Source organism: Pleurodeles waltl, chromosome 6, assembly GCF_031143425.1.
Source record: "Pleurodeles waltl isolate 20211129_DDA chromosome 6, aPleWal1.hap1.20221129, whole genome shotgun sequence".
Taxonomy (NCBI): Eukaryota; Metazoa; Chordata; class Amphibia; order Caudata; family Salamandridae; genus Pleurodeles; species Pleurodeles waltl.
In genome coordinates, this window is record NC_090445.1 from 986,517,467 (window position 1) to 986,538,203 (window position 20,737).

Here is a 20,737-nt window from a genome sequence, read left to right on the forward strand (position 1 = left end):
CACGACTTTCTCAAAAAAGAAGACATAGTCAGCAACACAGACCACATGCAGACAAATTTGCACTCATTTCAGCCTTTCTTTTAAAGCCTGGAAACAGTTGTGGATTATTCAGTGTGGTAACAGAGTGCCAGTTAACGCCCTGATACAGGAGGTGCAAACATGTTGGAACTCAATCTATTATATGATGTAACGTCTGTTTGAGCAGTACAGACAGATCAATGACTGTCATTCCAAGTGGTGGGGATGCAATTGGGAAAGCTATGACGATGGATATAAACAAATGGGGCCTAGTCACATGCTTCATGCAGATGCTGCTCCCTTTTGAGGTTTTCTCATCAGAAGTTGCCAAAGAGGACAGCACGATGGGCCAAGCTATCCCATTGTTGACCCTGTTACAGGACCAGCTAAAGAAGGTGTCTGAAAGGTTCGCACTCAGAGGTTTGAACGAAAACCCAGAAGTGCATGCCTTGGTTGAGAGCCTAAGCTATTGCTTGACTTGTAATACAAGGCTCCAAAATGACATTATCTCATCCACAGAGTACACCTGTGCCACCCTACTTGATCCATGCTACAAAAAATTCTTTCCTCTTTCATTCCTTTTTCTGAAAGGGATTTTTTCAAAATACAAGCAGTGGATTGTTTAGCAAGCTGGAGAACAGGAAGAAGAACGGCTGGAACCTAGAGTTCCATTCTGCAGTTCTAGGGTGATGTCTTCAACTTTCAGAGAGGGCAGTTCTGTCTCACAGCAGCCAACACCAGCAACAAGAACACCCGCAACAACAGCATCAGAAGAAATGGACCCAACCTCTGCATTGGCTTGTTTCAAGTGGCAACTCCTAAGTCCAGGGCAGAGGTGAAGGCAAAAGATGTCGAGCCAGTGGTAGCACCAATGGCACTTCAGAGGATGTTCCAGGAGTATCTGGATGTCCAAAAAGAGGTGTATGTGGATCAAAACCCATTAGAGTATTGGTATGGGAAGAAGAGCCAATGGCCAGAGATCAACTGCCTGGCAGTTTAATATCTTGTTTTTTAGCCAGTGTGTCTGCTGATCATGTGTTCAGTGCAGCTGGTGCTGTCATTATATTGAGAAGGACCAGTCTCTCACCTCAAAACGTGGAGACATTAACCATGTTTAAAACGAACCACCATATTATACCACCTTATTACATTGTTACCGAAATACCACAGGAGGTGGAAGAGGATGATTGATCAGAATCAAGTGTGTTTGCTGACCATTTTCTGGGTGAAATACCCGAGTTTGAGGATTAACTCTACTTCTCGGGCTGAGTATGCCAGTGCCACCACTTAACGTTTTAATTATTTCTTGTTGAACTTTTCCTTCTTTCTTTCTTTCTTTCTTTCTTTCTTTCTTTCTTTCTTTCTTTCTTTCTTTCTTTCTTTCTTTCTTTCTTTCTTTCTTTCTTCCCCCAAAAAATGCTTGTGGAGCATTATGTTTATTTCGGATTTATGCTGCCCAACCATTTTTTTGTCATATATTATATGGCTGGGTTGAAGTTGTACCCATGTGCAGTGAAGAAGCCCCCATAGTCGCATCAGGACATTGGAGATTATGCCTGCTTCCCTCACGTGTCATTGCCTATCCCTTGTTTTACATCACCTAGTAGGGCTGCCCCAGAAGATCACTGATTAAAAGTCTGCCAGTGCCAATGTCAAATTCCAATGTGTTGCTATTTGCTACCAATGGCATAGATAATATTTTGTTCAACCAGCATTCTTGGATTGGAAGAGATAACTAGTATTGCACCAGCGAGTGGTAATATATTGAGTAATTGTGAGTTATGATTGCGGATGTATGTGCTGTCTGACAGTAAGGAGGGAGTTCAACAAATCTGTAAACTTGATTCTGATGATTTGCAATGTTTGGGGGCTGATGGGTGATCTTTATTACTGAAAATGATTGGTCTTTCAAACTTAGTGAAATTTACCTGCAGGGTCCACTCCTTTTTTCTGGTCCCTCAGACCAGACCAGTCACTTTAGTTACAAACACAAATCTACACAAAATACTCCAGTTTTGTGCCTCTATTTGTTCTTCAACAGCAGTGAACTTGACTACACAGGTCTACCTCATTCGGTTTGGAACTGGGAGGGAGTTCCTCAGATTGAGGAGGAAGAGAATTGAAGAAATCAGGGCAGAACCACCTACACAGCTAGAAGGACAGAGTTATCAACTTCAAAGAGAAACCATGATGATGGCAAAGACTTTGAGGCCTAGTACTCACTCAGCTTTGTGGACTGGAGAGAGGCACATTGTTGGGAAAGGCTGCTGAGTATGTGTTTGCTGCATTGCTGGCTCAAATATCAAACTCCTCCTATATTCTTGCTCTGCCTCTGAGTCTTCTTTGAACACTCCTGACTCCTCATGAAGCTTACCTTGCTTCTGTAAGCTCTTCTTCTGGATGGCTTTAGGGGGTGTGAATGGTGCGCCCTCACTGGGTGCTGGCATAGAGGGAGGTGCTGACCTGGGATGTGGGACCCTGTATTTAGCAATAACTTATAATTTAAAAGAACCTGAAGTAAAGTTCCATGTGCTCCAGCTGTTAGGCAACAATAAAAATGTCAAGATAGCTGTTGTGATTAATGTTCTTGAAAGAGAGAGGGCTCGAGGTTTGGATAATGGCAGTTTTTACTTGCCGTAAACTAGCACAGAGGATTAATATGCCTGTTGCAAAGAACAGATCCGTATTTTATGTGGATAGCTGAGTGGATTAGTAAAGATGGCCTTTTCCAGCACTTTCAAATAAATGAAATGTATGTGGGAGAGGGGCTATGGAGAGATGAGGGAAACTTTTGCTGGGTGATAGTGCAGGAATCCGAGGAGGAGGTCATGAGGGGGCTGGTGTCAAAAAAGATTGTCACACAGGGCACCACCAATGCCAAAGCCGATCCTTCTCCTTTACTCTGTAATACAGTTACTGTTTTTTAAATATGCAGACCTTCTCCCTGTCCTCTCCTGCACAAACAAATCTTTCCCATCCATTCATCAAGCCCCTAAACCTCTTCCCAAGGGCTGTCTGATTTATTGAGGTGTGACTTAATTTTCCACCACAAATGGATCATACTCTTGCTGGGGTGGATGTGGTGAAAGCGACACTATCTCACTGCATGACCTTCTATTCCCTGAGCAATTTTCCACACCTGCCCCATTAACATCACCATTCATGCTTGCATTGTGTTGTGTAAACACCTAACCTTGTCCAACCACTCTTGACTCTGAGCCTACTTCTCCTGACTGTATGATTTCATTTCCTAAGTATATTTTTTAAATAATAGCTTCCCACCATTGCTCAAAAGAAGTTGATATTGCTAGTTTTTATCATCATATCAGGTCTTCTTTGTCATGTGTCAAATACTGTCATTGTGGTAGTCTGGTCTTAGTCCTCCTAATGTTATGATATAATGTGACCAACTAACTCTCTGTTTTCTTTCAATCTAGTTGGCAGTTGATTAATCTTGCAGTTGGTATTCGCATAGGTGGGAGTGGCACCTTCTATCTTCTCTGTTAGCACGCTAGCCTGCTACCTGTACTACCTACCACCCCCTTAAGATGCTACCTTGGAAAAAACCCTGCAGTAAGAAGACTCCCTCGCTTCACCTACTCAGGTAAGAGAAGAACTATGGATTGAAGTTAACTGGTCTTGTTAATAATTAGCTCCTACTGAACAAGATGTTGTCTATGTCTATTTAGGTTGTTGTAGGCAACATATGCAATGGCAGTCATCCTCTAGTTGCATAGGGTTATAGAGCAAGGGTATGAGTAAATGACGTACAAAGATTTAAAAAACAGGCTACGCTAAAAGAAAGCAGTACAAATTAAAACATCAAAATACACATTTGAGGCATAAATCAACTAAAATAAATCATCCCCTTTTTTAACATATAAAAAAACCCGAACCCTTTCCACCCACAACAGCCCCCTCCAACAAAAAGTCTATCATGAAAAGGTTTTGAAAACCCCATCCCGTCTCCCTCCCCACCCTCTCCACCAACAACAATTCCTTCCCACAAAGGAAAAAATGTTAAAAAGGGCTCAAAGTAGGGCACTGTCTATATCAGTCCAGAGCTGGTCCAGGCTCAGCTCAATCCTAGTGAGATGGCTCTCCACCAGGTCCATCAACTGGTGGATACAGGGGAGCACTGACCTGTCAGAGCAGGAGTGTGGTGGCAGCAGGTGCAGTTAGGGACCCTGACAGCTGGCAGCAGAGTCAGCAATGAAGTGGCTGAGAGGCTGAAGGCTGGGTCTGGCATGCTGCTGAGCTGGGTCCTGGGTCCAAAGCAGCTATTTCACCTGCTTCCCCCTCCAGGACCACCAGCTGCTGGAATTCGGCCACGATGTTCTTCAGCCTCTGCGCTGCAGATGGGCCACTATCTGCTGCCTGGTTGGTGGTCATCCATCTGGAGTAGCTGTATGAGATAAACAAAGAAAATAAAATGTAAACAATGCTGTGAAGAAACACTTTTTCAAAAGTAGATAGTGGGGCATAGTAGCACTACATTACTGGTCCCCTAAGGGCATTGGAATTTGATGTGATTATGATTAGGAAAGTCACAGGGCCAATTTTATTTGTTTACCCACACATGCCTCACATAAAAAGCACTGACTGTCTGGTAGAAAATAATTAAGGCAGAAAAACACCAGATTAAAAACATTGATTTCATTTGTTTTCTTTTACAGGCTTTTCTAGTAACTAAACAGACACTTTTAATGGAAAAATAAAAATGAATCACTTCTCATTTATGAGTAAGGCATTATGCACTATGGATTACAAGTTGTTGTGCCAAATTAATGGAAGCATGCTAGCCAGCAATTTGAGTGCTTTCCTACTGTCTGTAGCTGGGGCAGCTGTAGTTGACAATGATCTATCTTTAATCCCAACAGCCCTGCTGTTTCCCCAAATGCTTTTCACTTAGCTTCTACCCTGACTCCAAAGAGGCTGATGAATAAATAAGGTACGTTGCATGTATAAAATGCGGATATATTTATCCTGTCTGCCGTAAGTAGAAAATGGGGAGAACAATGCACTACAGTACAGGGAAAGGGATGTGGAAGGAAAGGTAGTTGTGACAGATTAGAGCGGGGATCCGTGCTGTGGTCAAGCAGGACTTCCAGTCCTATAAACCCCTTGATGCTCACTGTGCTTACAGTGAGAGGAGGCTTCTTGCTACTTAGCCAGCGAGGGGCTCCCCCTGCGCACAACACTGAATGAGAGGCAAACATGGCAGATTGGGGCAGGGGCCACGCTGTGGACAAACAGGACTTCCAGTCCTATAAACCCCTTGTTGCTCACTGTGCTCACTGCAACAGGCGGCACCTTGCTACTTAGCCCACAAGGGGCTCCTGCTGTGCTGGAGACCGAAGGAGAGGTTAAGGTGGCAGATTGGAGCAGAGGCCACGCTGTGGACAAACAGGACTTCCAGTCCTATAAACCCCTTGTTGCTCACTGTGCTCACTGCAACAGGAGGCACCTTGCTACTTAGCCCACGAGGGGCTCCTGCTGTGCTGGACAACGAAGGAGAGGTTAAGGTGGCAGATTAGAGCAGGGGGCAGCTCTGAGGACAAACTGGACTTCCAGTCCCATAAACCCCTTGACGCTCACAGTGCTTACTGCACCAGGAGGCTCCCTGCTACTTAGCCCATGAGGTGCTCCCACTGCACGGGTCACTGAAGGAGAGTCAGAGGTATCAGATTAGAGTGGGGGGCCACGCTGTGGACAAACAGGACTTCCAGTTCCATGACCCCCCGAATGCTCACCACGTCAGGAGGCCCCTTCCTACTTAGCCCACTAGGGGCTACTGATGCGTGGGACACTGAAAGAGAGGCAGAGGTGGCAGATTAGAGCGACAAACAGAAATTCCAGTCCCATGAAACTCCTTGACGCTCACTGTAATCACCACTCCAGAAGGGGCCTTGCTACTTAGCCCATGAGGACCTCCCGCTGTGCGGGACGCATGCGGGACATGCCTTGGGGCGGCCCCGGTTTAAGACTGGGCCAAGAGCAGGTCCGTCTGCACCCATCAGAGCTTGGAGGAAGCTGGGCTGGACTCCCCTTCCATCATCAGCCATAAGCAACAGGTATTCTTTCCCCTTTGGCCAGGGTTAGTCATTGTTTGATCCTGAGGCATATGATCGGGCCCTTGATTCTACTGTGTTTATTATTGTGAGTCGGGGAGATGGGCAAAAAGGAAGATACCAAACAAAAAAGACTCTTCTGCTGGTTCCCTAAGTAGTACATCTAATGGTTCCACCTTAGACTCCTTTCTGGCACGCGCAGTGGGGGGGATAACTAGAGAAATTGACCTAGCTGAGCAGAGGCTTTCTCTGGAAGTGGAAGAGGAGATGAGCTCTTTGTTAAATTCCTGTCACACCCCAGTCATGTCTGCTCAACTTCAAAGCCCAAATTACAGGGAGGTCATTCCCACTGCTGCCAGAGCCTCAACAGTGAATCAGGAGTGTGCAGAGGGACACGGTCACCTGAGACCTTTGATACCAGTACCGGTCCTCCAGGGGCTAAAAGGAAACATCAAAACAAATGGGGGCCTGTTGCTCTTAAGCTTAAAATCTGTTCCCGGAAAAGCCAGATTTTACCAGACACTGTAAAGAAAAGGACTGGGGGAAATACAAATTGGGAATATGTGCTTAACAGATTCAAAGATACCATCAGGCAATATGTGACACCAATATTGGAGAGGACTTCTTCATTGGAATCAGTTATATTTGATTTGAAGAAGGTTATAGGGCCCAATAATATCCACAATAACGTTCATTGTAATTCAAGTATACGTGAGGGCCTTAGAAATAGAAATCCTCAAGTTGGGAATAATGGCAATTCCTTGCACTTACTTTCTGTTCCTGACTGTTCAAATGAAAGACTGCATGAGTTCAGGTCCATTGTCCACCTGAGGAGTGTGTCCCAATGGGCGCATTAGAAACTGGGAGGCTGATATGTAGCACAAATGCTGATATGTAGTGCAAATTTTTCGAAGGGATCTGGCGTTGTGGCAAAGGACAGGCATTGAAGAAGTATAATTTTAGTTTGACCCTTCCCCTGCTTGTCACCCTTATGTTGCCATTTTGGGAGGGGTAGCCCAGTTAAGGGAAGGTGAGAAGGAATCAACCTTACAATTGAAGAATAAAATCTGCCATTGGTTATGTAACAATACTAATTTCAACCTGGCGGGTTATAATGCCATCTTGTTTGTCAGAAGGATGGGCGGGGTTTGCCCTAAGTCCAAGAATCTCCTTGGGGATTGTGTAGCAGTTAAGTGCAGGTCACCTTTTATGGCAAAGTGATTGATATATGACTTAAAAACAAAATCTGTAGGCAGTGGGGGAATTAGTATCCTCCCACTTGGATATTTTTATCGCTATTTGCAGTGTGACTCCAAGGCTCAAGAGACAGGGAAATCTAATATTCTAAGAAAATTTGTGGTAACTACCACTAATGGGTTTTCTCCACTGGAGGGTTTAGACCAGAATGATCGACTTCAGTTTTCTGCTCCATCCGGGAGGCATAGCAACACTGGGCCCTGTGCTCCACTTCTACTGAAGGATAATCAACAGGAGCTTTCCTCTAATAATGGTACTGGTGAAATACTCAAGGTGCTTAGTTGGAATGTGGCTGGCATCAGGGATAAGATCCAGGACCCTAAATTGCTTACGTTTTCTACTCCATTTGACATTCCCATTTTGCTTGAGATGTGGGTGTATGACCCTGTAGTTTTGGAAGGTTACGAGAGTTACAGTGTTGCTGCTATGCCATTCCCTTGGCCACAGAGCCCAGGGGATGGCTCGCCACTCTAATCCATGTTGCAAAAAAGCTGAAGGTTGTACCCATCTGTATTGATCATACAGGGATTTAACTGCTTTGTGTGGTAGCGTCCTGTGACACTCATTTATATTTATTAAATTTCTATAATGCAGTTTGGGAATTAGGATTTTAGGTTATGGTTTTGTTTCAAGCTATCTCAATCCTGGAAACAAGGTCGCTTGCCCATCTTAAAACTTTTAATGTAGTCTTGGCTGGCGACTTCAATGCCAAGTTGGGATTATCTGACATTGGAAGTAACCCCTTTATTGGGGTGGATTCTTCTACTAGCAGTTGATCAAATTGGGTGTGAGCTGGCCAATGCCCTGGGAGGTGGTATTTTTATAATGAGATGCACAAGGGCCTGTCCATCTAGGAACTTGCCTACATTTGTTGGGAGAGGTAAGTCAGAGACCACTGACTATGTGTTTATCTCAAGAACTCTCTTGAATCTGGTATGCTTGGGGGTTGTACATGATGCTCTCTTTAGCAATCACAACCATATAGAAATAACTATCCCAACTATAGTTAATAAGAAAGGGGTATTGTGCCCAACCGGTTTAAGGGTTAAGGATAAGGGGTTGAGGGCGCAGTGCTGAAAACTTCTGTTGGAAAATGGGTTGTTGGTAAGGGCAGGTAAGTACCTACACTTAGCAATAGGCCACTAACCTCCACTTATGTCCAGTTAGGTCTCAATAAATGAAACCTAGCTCAACCCTTGGTAGCTTTGCAACAAGCGACAAGGCTTAACTTAGGAGACAAAGCATAAAGCATTCAAATATCATAAAACGGTAATTAAATTAAACACAGGAAACAGTTTAAAATTCTAAAACCAATTTATAAAAATAAGAAATATTTTTAGCTTTAAAATGAAATCAAAACGAAAAAAAGCGGCTAAAGGGAACATGAGATATGAATTTTAAAAAAATTAATGTTTTCTAGCACTTAGAAATGAATAGCGCCAATCTGGTCATCTGGTCGCACCTCGACCGGGGCAAAGTCAAAGTTTAAGGCCAACCACGATGGAGCCCAGCTCGGCTACAGACCGCGGGAGGACTATGTCAAAAGTTTACCTTAGGACTTTTTCTGGAGATTTTCTTCAGTGGGACCAAGTTGTCAGTCCAATGTGACCTCCTGGAACTCTTCCTCAGATATGCGTTGTGGGAGCCCTCGGTGGAGATTTTTACCTTCAGACTTAGTTGTTTTTTTTTAATGAAAATTCTTCGACCGGGGCAAACCTGAATCTTGATCCGATGTCCCTTGAGCCCTGTTCGGATACACTGCCTGGGAGGTGCCAGTCAACTTCACACGTTCAGACTTAGGCGGTCATTATGAACACAGCGGTAAACACCGTCGACCGCCGTGGTGATGGCGAACAGAAGTCCGCCATTGGCGGTGAACAGAAACCGCCATATAATGATGCAAAAAATCAGAAACCGACAAAAATCTCCCTGGCACCAGTGAGCGCCAGGTCCACGGCAGAAATTCTGGACCTCCCACCCCGCCACCGCCGAGCACACAAACACCCCGCCCTCCAAATAATGAAGCACAAATCACTGCGGCGGCTAGTGGAAGCTGAATGACCATTAGCGGTACAGACCACCACGGGAGGCAAGTGGACCCAACAGTAAGAAATCCATACATTAGTAAGTTTGAAACCCACACACCTGACACCCATCCACAACACTATAAAACACAGACAGACACACCCCACAATCATTTGCAATGAAATTAGGCCAACTATTACAGAGAACTCCACAAGCAGACACCGAACACCACAATCCATGATACATATACCCAACCACACAAGAGCACCGTCACCTAGATCCACACAAAACACCATTCACAACACTCACCATGGCATCCCCCAAACACCCACGCTTCACAGAAAGGGAGCTAAGGACCATGGTGGACAAGATCCTGAAAGTCGAGCCACAATTATTCAGAGGTCCAGCACACACCCATCGCCAGGAAGATGGAGCTATGGCAGCAGATAGTCAACAGGGTCAATGCGGTGGGACACCATCCACGCACCAGGGACGACATTGGCAAGAGATGGAACGACCTGCGTGGGAAGGTCAGGTCCATGGTATCCAGGCACCACATTGTAGTCCAGAAGACTGGGGAGGACCTCCACCAACACCACCCGATTATACTGACTGGGAGGAAAAGGTACTAGACATTCTGCACCCTGAGGGACTCACTAGACTCACTGGAGAAATGGACTTGGGTAAGTCAACTACAATTACCCAATATCCATCACACCTGGAATGCATGCACCACCCCACCCTTCCAACTACCACCAGGACCACCACCCCACCCAGGCCACAATCACTACATTCAGTCCCCCTGCATGCCCACAAACCCACTAAAAGGCCCACATCCCTCCCCCTGTGCACAGCCACCCACCCCTGCAAGGAATCACAATGGCCTACAGCACCCACAATGCACCTTCACATCCTAAGCAAAAAAGCAATGCTAACCTCACAAAAGCAACCTGCATGGCCCCAAAGTGTAAAACCTGCACAAACAAGCCCAGTCCTGTGCACCCCATCCAATCATGCTAATGTAACAGACATGTCCATTCCTCCCAAAAGGAACTACCACCCATGCCACCCTAACAGACAGTACAAGGAGTGGCAGTGGCCCACAGGGAGACAGAGGCACCTGCCAGGACACTGGGGATGGGACCCTGGACACTGACGATCACCCTGGCCCCTCACACAGTCCTGGACTGTCATCATCCAGCAGCCCCATCCAGGATACCACTGACACCCCTACCACCCAGCCAACAACATCAGCCGTGGGCAACTGTCCCCACACCTGTGTATCCAGGCCACAGACTGGTGGAACACAAGTGCAGAGGCCACAGTCACCCCCTACCAACAGGCAGGAAGATGATGGCCACAGTACAAGTGGTACCCCCAGACCTGTGCAGTGGACACAGGCACAGGGGGCTAGGCCTAGTGGGAGGGCATCCATGGCCCAGGGGGAGGCCACAGGATAGATGCTGCAGCCCATGACGTGATCTCAGAGGTCCTGGGAGCATATCACCATACCCAGGACAGATTGGCACAGATAGTATCCACCCTGGAGCAGAGTCAAGGGATGCAGCTAGCACACCACCAAGAGGCCATGGAGCAGTGGAAACTGCACAATGCCACAATCGCCAGCATAGCAGGTGCGCTGCTGCACCTTGTCCCAACACAGCCTGAGGCCCACACAGACCAGGAAGCCCCTACTACATGCCAGGACACAGACCGGACAACAACAGCATCAGCAGCAACTTCACATGTACCACCCTCTCAGGACACACAGGGCCATCCATCTCAACCTGTACCGGCCAACACCAGGTGCCCAAATGGACCCTCGGGCCCAGATATGACACAGGAACACCTGCCAAGAACAAGGCCCCCTCAAAGAAGTGACTCTGGCAAGAACTGTCCTCCAAGTGTACCACTGAATCAACCACCAAACCATGTGAAAACTAGAACAAACTCCTAAAAACTTTGATGGACCTACCACTACTGCCAACAATGCTGCGACCATGTTGCCAAAATGTACAACCACCAGTAGGCCACTCATATCACTGTAATCTGCACGATTTTATCCCTGCACCAAATAAAACACCTTTTCACCTGTTACAATGTCCCCTGTCATTAAGTTGAAACAAAGTGAAGAATGAATGCAACTGTCTGATAACTCTTTTATTGTTATCTGAGTAGCAGGAAATGCACCACACGCCTTACATGTTGTTGTGACTACAGATGTGTTGACTTTTTATACTATATTGTAATCTGTCCTATGCAGACCTGGTCACAGTGGCAATGAGTACTGACCCAACACCCCCCTAGATGACAAGGCACACTGACAGTATGATGCACAGACAGCAATCTCATCCAATTCTCCCATTTAGTTACTGGAAGTAGAGTTGTATCAGTTGGGTCCTGGTCTGTACATCATCTTCCTCATCATCATCACCATCACTCTCATCCCGTCTCTAAGAAAGCTGGTCTGGATATACAGCACCCTCCTCCTCCAAGAGGGGGATAGAATTTCTCACAGCCACGTGGTGCAGCATGCAGCAGGCCATCGCTATTCTACACACCTTTTCAGGCCCATAGGCCACGGAACCACCAGATATGTAGGCAACGAAAGCTAGCCTTCAGGAGACCTATTGTGCACGCTATCACCCTCCTAGTATGTCAATGGGCCTCATTGTATTTCCTCTCTACATCTGTTCCTGGATTCCTCACTGGTGTCAGGAGCCAGCGCAAGTTGGGATACCCAGAATCACCTAGAAAAAGTTGCAAAACAGGACATTCATTGACAACCGTCAGAGGCAGACAGCCTGGCTGTCGGCTATGTGGCAATAAGAAACACCTACCTATGATCCACCCTCTGTCCTCTTGTAGTTGTTCCATCTTGTGTGGCACACTACTGTTCCTCAGCACAAAGGAATCATGGACTGAACCAGGGAACATGGCATTCACATGTGAGATGTACTGGTCTGCAGTACACACCAATTTCATGTTCATGGAATGAAAGTTCTTCCTGTTTCTGTACACCTGTTCAATGACTCTTGGGGGGATGGTAGCCATGTGGGTGCCATCGATGGCACCTATCACATGGGGTATGTTGGCAAAGGCATAGAAGTCCGACTTGATGGCAGGGAGGTCAGCACTTTGGGGAAACTTACGACTGTAGGTGTCGTACAAATGCATTCAGGAATATTGACAGTATTATGCTAAACATTGGCAGTGAAAATCCTGCACCCATGCCCACTGTTACTTGAAATGAGCCTGTGGCCAGGAAATGGAGTGCAGAGAGCACCTGCACTTCAGTAGGGATGGCATGCTGATTACGATTTGCCTGTGTCAGTGCTGGATCCAGTAATGCACAAAGTTCATGAATAGTTGCACGAGTGAGTCTGTACGCGCCAACTGAGTGGCAAGGAGGCACAGGCTGATTGAGGGAGCAGGCCCAGGCCCCTTTAAACTTCCAAAGCGTGCCCGCTTCGCGGGACGCACCCACTGAGTGGCAAGGAGGCACCGGCTGCTTGAGGGGGCGGGCCCAGGCCCCATTAAACTTCCAAAGCGCGGCCGGTTCGCGGGACGCGCCCAGGCAAAGCCCGGGCCAAGGGCGGGCCCGTCCTGCGCCCGACCTGCATCCGTCAGCGCCCGGAAGAGTCTGGGCTGGGCCATACCCTATTATTTTTTGTTATTTGGGGGTGATTGGCCTTTTAAGAGGTTCAAGGATTCTTGGATCACTTACTGTGTTCTACAGAACTCTGTTCGATTTGCTGTGATTATTTGCATGCCTTGACGGACGGGCCAGACCCCTTCTCTGGGCCCTAAGGTGTGGCGGAGAGCACCTTGATATACTTGTGTTCGCTTTTCTTTTTTTTGGACCTATATTGGTGCTGAGTCTTCTTATTCTTTTAGAATGGGAAAACGCAAGGGGAGATCTAGCCCAGATTTAGGCCTTGCTAAAATCAAAATTCCCAAATCTAGCAGAGTCACGCAACCTCATACCAACTGCGTGTCCAGAGAAATTGACAATTTAATTGAAGAAGTGGAGTCAATCATTAAGGAAAAAGAGAGCAACGCTTGGAAGAGGCTGAAACCCAGAACTTTATTGCCTTTTTTAACATCGGGTTCTAACTCTTTTACTGATGTTCAGCCCCGAGAACTGCAGTCTAAGCTCCTGCCCCCTAAGTCCGCCTGGTACGGCAAATGCCTCACCCTTGCTTGATCCTGTACCTAACCTGGAAGCTAGAGCTAATGACTCTATTCTCCAGGGGATTTCTTGCTCAAACCGTTTTTCTGTTTTGGACAACTTAGACCTGGCCAGTGCCAAACAGTCTTCTTTGACTTCTGTGCCTTTTAACTGTGATCCCCCTAGAGAAGACATTTTAGCATTAGTCTCTAGTTTAAAGTGTGAAGTAGGGGAACTGAAGTGTCTTTTGTTTGAAGTTCTCAAGCATCTCAAAAAACCCGAATCAATTCTTCAGTGTGCTCTGCCCCCAGTGCCATTGCAATGTATTTCTCCCACGGTCTCTGATGCTTTGCCAGCAGTTATTCCAACGACTTTGGAGGTTGCCCAGAGCTCTAGTTATAGGCTGCTTCATGGCAAATACTCGGCTCCTCTCTTGGCAAAATCCACTATTTACCCTCCCGTTATCGATCGGACTGTGGACCATTCCTTCTATATGCCTAACAGAAATTGTATTTATATGTGTAATGTTCCCCCTCTCACAGCCCATTCGAGGGAAGATACACCTTCTTTAATCAACAAGGCTTCGCATTGGATTCGCCATGTCAGAGGCTGTGGTTCTATTATCCATTCAGACATTGTATCTGCCAAAAGGTTGTGTGGGTTCTTTGGTGGGCGGGATTCTATTAAACTCAATCTCGCAAGTCCTTCTCCAGTCACAGGTCTCCTGCAGATGGAAGCACGCAACTTTTTAAGGAAGGAATCTGATATATTTTTTAGTGTCAGCATGCCTGCTTGGGGAAATAAGAATTTGTCCTCTTGTTTAAACATGGATAAGTTGATTCCATCTCATGCAATTGATCCTGCTGCCTCTTCTGGTTTGCCACCTGCTTCCGTTGCTGAGCTTGTCATGGTTCCTATTTTTAAATGTGATAGCGCACATGATTCTATGCCCCAAGGGGGCACTGCTGATGTGGATTGACTATGTTCCCCTAGTCCTTGCAAATCCAGTGCTGGTCATGATTCTCAGGCCTTGTCACTCCAAAGACCTTTGCTAAGCTTGGTTGTCAACACTTTAAGGGATCCACCTAGTATTGCTATTGTGAACTCCAGCCCAGTATTGGATGTTGATTTTTGTGAAGCTTCTTGCAGTACTATGCATGTCACAGGGAAACTCTTGTCTTGGAATGTGGCAGGTATCAAGAATAAATTAGCTGATCCTGAGTGGGGGGCTTATGTTGAATCCTTCTCTATTTGCATGTTCCAGGAAACATGGGCCACGGATTGTGTGTACAGGCAAGGTTTTTGCTCTTTCACTAAAAATGCCATGCAGTCTTCTATGGGCAGGGCAATAGGGGGTTTATGTACCTGGGTTAAGATGACTGAGGTGGGCAAAGTCAAGGAGATCGCTGTTGACTCCCGTGATATTTTGGCAATAGAAATACAGCCAAACTCGGGCACTCCTGTGTTATGTATTAACGTCTACAATAGACCAGGCCCTTCCAATTATCAGTCAGCTACCATGGATCTCCTGCACAATCTTATATCTGACCTTCGTTCTAAATATCGTATTATTATCGCAGGCGATCTTAACGCGCAAATTGAATTTGACTTGGCTTACGCAGAGTCAACACAGGTCGAAGACGAAGTGTGGAATATTCCTCCTTTCCTAATCCAATCAGCGCCATCTATTGCTTCTTGCAGGGCAACGCAGATAACAGATCTTGTAGCAATCCATGGTCTTTGCTTCGGAAATGGCCGATTTCCTGCTGACAATCCTGCTAGACCAACTTTTTTTAGGGGCCTCTATAGTAGTATTTTGGACTATGTCATTTTTGATCTACGGGTTTGGCATTATATAATTGACGTGGAAGTGGGCCCTCGGTCCACTAGTGACCATGCCCCTCTACAAATTGCATTTAATGGAACTCTTTTTGCAGGACCTCCGCCGCTTTTTGTTTCCAATGCTCACGATCTCTTGAAATTGTCTAGCAATAGGTGTGCCGTGAGATGGGCCTCGTTTCAGAAGTCCAATCTGCTAAACGACAAACTGCGCGCCTTAGTTTCAAGACACCAGCTTTTTGATGATTATATTGTATTATCCCCACTGGAAGTTATGTCTTCCCATGTGGCTCTTTTTGCAGGGTCTTAAGGAGCTTTTTATTAAATCTGCCACGAATCGAAGGAACTCCTCTATTGCATCAAACTGCAAATGGTTTGATAAGAGATGTCGTGAGGCCAAGGGCCTCTCTTAACTAAAGCGCTAAAGACAAAGAATCGGGAAGCCATCGTAAGTGCGAGAAGAATTTATGTCTCCACTTGCAAATTAAGCAAACGCAAGCATGAGGAAAGTCTATGGGGAGATCTGGCTGAGGCGGCCAGGACCCGTGATGTCAAACTCTTTTGGCTCTTCCTTTCACGCAGAGACCCAGACCTTCCACTCACTCCAGAATGCCATATTGCTGCTGACACCTGGCTTACTCATTTTAGGGAACTGTATGGTTCTTCACCGGAAATTGTCGATACCAACTCTGCAGACTTTTCGATGTGTCGCTCTGCGGTGCCTCCCTTTACTTTAAAAGAAACAGAGCTGGCAATTTGTGCCCAAAAATCAGGGAAGGCTCCTGGACCCAACGGTATCCCCTCGGACTTGTACAAATCAGACTTGCCCACATGGACTCGGTATATCAATAGGATATCGAACATTGCCTTGGCGACTAGGTCCTATCCGGATTCCTGGAAGGAGGCAACAATCATGCCCATCCATAAGAAAGGAGAGAAAAGTCTCCCAGAAAATTACAGACCCATTAGTTTACTAGATAATTTGCAAAAAATATTCTGCTCCCAGCTGCTAGGCAGACTGAAACTTTGGATAGCGAAACATCAGGCATTAAGCTATCTTCAGGCAGGATCCAGGGACAAGGTCAGTACCATCGATCAGGTCTTCCGCTTTATTACTATAAAGTGGAAGATCGTAGATGTAGACCACGGCCGCTTTTGACCTTGTCCCACACCCCAAGCTGTAGGAAGTTATGAGCAATGCTGGAGTCCCGGGCTCCATGATTAATATAATTAAAGATCTTTACTCTGGCAACTGTGCCAAAGTACGATGGGGCCCGGCAGGTGATCTGACTCCAGCATTCCCCACGGCTTGTGGTGTGAGGCAGGGTTGCGTTCTTGCACCTAACCTGTTTCTTCTGTTCATTGTAATGTCCCCAGTATGGGTGGGCATAAATTCCCACACCTTTTATTTGCCGACGACACCTTGCTACTTTCTCGAACAGCTATGGGTCTCTCAAGTCTGCTCTCAAGGTTCATGGAGTTTTGCAAGGACCACGGATTGGAAATCAACTCAGCAAAAACAAAATACATGGTGTGCGGGGATAAAAAGCAGAAAATGAAGAGACCTGTATATCTAGAAGGTGCTCCCTTGGATAGAGTGGGCACTTTTGATTATCTAGGCATAAAACTAGAAGACTCACATTTCTGGCATGCTCATCGTCAGAAATCACGAATGTGCCTGAAGCAAAGGGCGGGTGGCATTGTGAGATTCGCTACCAGTTCCACCAGTTTTGCTATGACTCCTGCTCTCGAAATATATAAATCTCAAGCCAGGGGGGAACTTTGTACGGCGCGGAGCTTTGGGGTCACTGCAACTTGGTGAATTTGGCTAGGGTTTTTGAAAATGTTGTTAAAAGTCCCTTCCAGCACTCCATCTTTGCCCATTCGAATGGACTTAAATCGTTTTTCAATTAATCAGATTGCTGCCTTAAGGGCTCTCTTGTTCTGGATCCGGCTATGGTCCTCAGATGCCCTCATTCCATTCAGATGTGGACTCCATAATTTGATGGCCCCCTACCCCAATATTAAAATCAACTGGTGTGGTTATATTGAACGGTCTCTAATGCACCTTGGTTTGGGGTCCTATTGGAAGGATCCCTCTTCCATTCCCAAAAACGCTGCACAGTCATTGAAGGACGCTTTTTGGCTCAAAGTTCAAACTGCCCAATTTGCTGAGGTTGTGCCGTTGTCCATATATGATAGCTACTTGCAATTCAAATGCCACTATGAGTTTGAGCCCTTCATGGATGCAGCACTTTCTCCATCTGCGCGCGCCCTCTTTATCAGATTAAGAATAGGGTCCCTCCCTCTGTGCTCCTTAACTTACAAATGGCCTAATTCCATTAATGGGTCCAAGTTATGTCCAATGGGATGCAAGAATGAAGAGTCTGTCTCACATGTTTTTTTTCAATGCCGTGCATATGACAAACAGAGGGCTTCTTGGATCAATCCCCTATGTAAACAAATGGGCTTTAGGAGTTGTTTACATGCTGAGAGAATTTTTTAATCTGATCCATCTGTACACATAGCCTATCCAGTGGCAAAATTCCTTGAATCAATTTGGTGTATTAGACTAGCGACCTTAAAGAATATGACTGGGTAGCGGCCTTTTAGACCTAGATCTTTTTATGTATATTTATTGCACTCTGGTGTATGATATTAGTTGACATTCTGTGGTACTAGAGGTGCTGTTCTTATATTATCAGTTACAATTGGTCTTTGGGAACTGTTTCTCTGCCGAGAGAACCTCTTCATTCTTGATTCACCTGTTTATATAGTCCATCCTGTGGGAAATTTCTTTGGGTTCAATTATGGCACTTTAGATCAGTGATTCAAAGAATAAGATTGGATGGCTGTCTTTTAGATTCAGACCTACTCAAGTACATTTATTGTACCCTGGTGTATGATATTGGCTGACATTTTATGGGTTTACAGGTGTTGTCTTTTATATTATTGGAGTAAGAAACATCTTATATTTATACTGCTATGGTTTTAACTTCTTCTCTAAAAAAATGTATTACTTATTTTATTGTGTTTTTTTTTATATTCTCTTTTATATGTATTGTACTTTTATGGTATGTTTCTCTTACCGAAATAAAGCAAATGATGATGATGATGAGTCTGTAATTGACAATGATATGACGCTCCACCATGGTCTGGAAATCAACAAGTGGTCTGTACATCGATGGGGCCTTTCCTCGCCACAAGAGTCTGTTTCTAGGAGGAGTTGAAAACAAGTGTGAGGAACACACATACATCTGCACACATTGTTTTTCATTCAGCACTGCTGGCATGATTGTCGACGACACTAATGCTTAGTGTGTGTGACATAACAGAAACATGACCACAATTATATATCAGGACTGGTCAGGTGAGGTAATGTATATTGTTACATGCCTAGGGGTATTTAGGGGACAATAGGGCCTCCATTGTATAAATGAGGGTTTTACAACTGCATAGTTAAGGCCAAAATGTCTGCCCCTTGAAATCCAGAAGTATTGTGGTGGAAGTGACCTCATACCGCTAGCTTTTGATGTAATAGTGTAAGACGGTGTTTACCGCCGTGCTCAAATTCATTTGTTAACATGGTTGTCAATGGAGAATCTTGGCGTATCATGATCGCTGCAGGCGGTGCCGGTGCACACCACCGCGGTGCAAACGCGAACTCGTCACCCCAACTTCACTTGATTCCCTGATCTCGTGCATGCAGGTACTCCACTGAGTGTACTGCTGTGTCCTGCCTCTGGTCATGGAAATGGCACTTGTTGCAGGGGAAAGGGCTCCGGCCTTCACCAGCGAGAAATTGGAGAAGCTCGTGGACAGGGTCCTGCCCCTGTACGCCAAGCTCTACGATCAGCCAGAGGTACAGGTGAGTAGGAGGATTGGGGGGCATGGATGTGTGAAGTGGTAGGTGTTGGCTGCATACATGTGTGCACCTGTGACACTGTATGGTCCATGGTTCCTGACATGCTGCCTTTGTGTGTCCTGTTATGCTGTTTGAAATGTCCGTCCCATAGTGGACGTATAGCCAGCTGTATATGATTGGCCAGTGTCTGACCTCAGTGTTACTTTTCTGTGTGTCCCATATAGGTCAGCGCCCACCAGAAGAGGGAACTTTGGCATGCCATCGCCAAGGAAGTGCGGACCATGGGGGTCTTCAACCGGCGGAGCACCCACTGCAGGAAGAGGTGGGAGGACCTGCGGCGCTGGGCGAAGAAGATCTGCGAGGCCCAGCTGGGGAAGTCCTCCCAACGAGGAAGGGGTTCCCATCGGGCACTGACCCCCCCTTATGCAACGCATTCTTGCGGTGGCATACCCGGACCTCGATGGGCGCTTGAAGGCTGCACAGCAGTCACAAGGGGGTGAGTACATATACCATATTTTGGGCCGTTGATGGTTGTGTGTGTGTGCGTTCATATTTATGCTGTCTAGTGGCAGGGACTATGACGGATGTCCATCTACATAAAGGCCCCCCGTGGGGAGTAAGGGTTTTTGGGTCAAGTCTGCAGTACGTCAGGCCCTTAAGTTATTTGGGGAATGGCTGTAGAGCAGGGTTCTGGCCACTAGTGAGGGACATAGCCATGTGTTTAGCGGTAGGTGCTGCCTGGTGGAAGGTTTTCTGGGTGGGTGTATGTGTGAGCCACTAATGTACCTCCATTCAACTATTCACAAGTGTCTCTTCTATTTTGTCTCCCCATCCCTGTTCTCTCGTGTTGTCTGTGTACATCAGCATCATCTGGCGAGGGAGCTGAGGCACCGGCGAGTGGGGATGCAGCGGCCCACGGATCCTAGGAGACAGAGTCGTCTGATGCCAAGGGGACCAGTGGGTTGGAGGGCAAGGGGAGTACCAGGGGAAGGCAACTACCACTGGAGGTAGTGACTCTGATACCTCTTCCGATGGGAGCTCCCTGGTGGTGGCGGACCCTAGTGGGCCCACCCCTACTGTGTCATCTTCCGCCACCCCATACCATCACCCCCCTCCCATTTGCTCCCAACCAAGTTGCCTGTGTCCGCTCACCCAGAAGGGTGGGCGTCTCCTTCGTCCCAGGCACCTCATCCCCTGCCCCAGTCAGCCCTGCTGACCTCAAGGAGAAGGCTATTGACCTCCTGAGAACCATCTCTGTAGGGCAGACAACCATTGTCAATGCCATCCAGGGGCTAGCATCAGAGGTGCAGCAGACCAGTGCCTATCTGGATGGCATTCACTGTGCTGTGTCTGGCATACAGAGATCTTTTCTGGCCTTCACTTGGATGGCAACTAGTGTCCCTGGTCATTCCGCCCCCCCTCCAACCACCTCTACCCCTTCCAGCGCCCCACTCCCTTCACCCGTCCAAAGCACACATTCTGACACGCAGG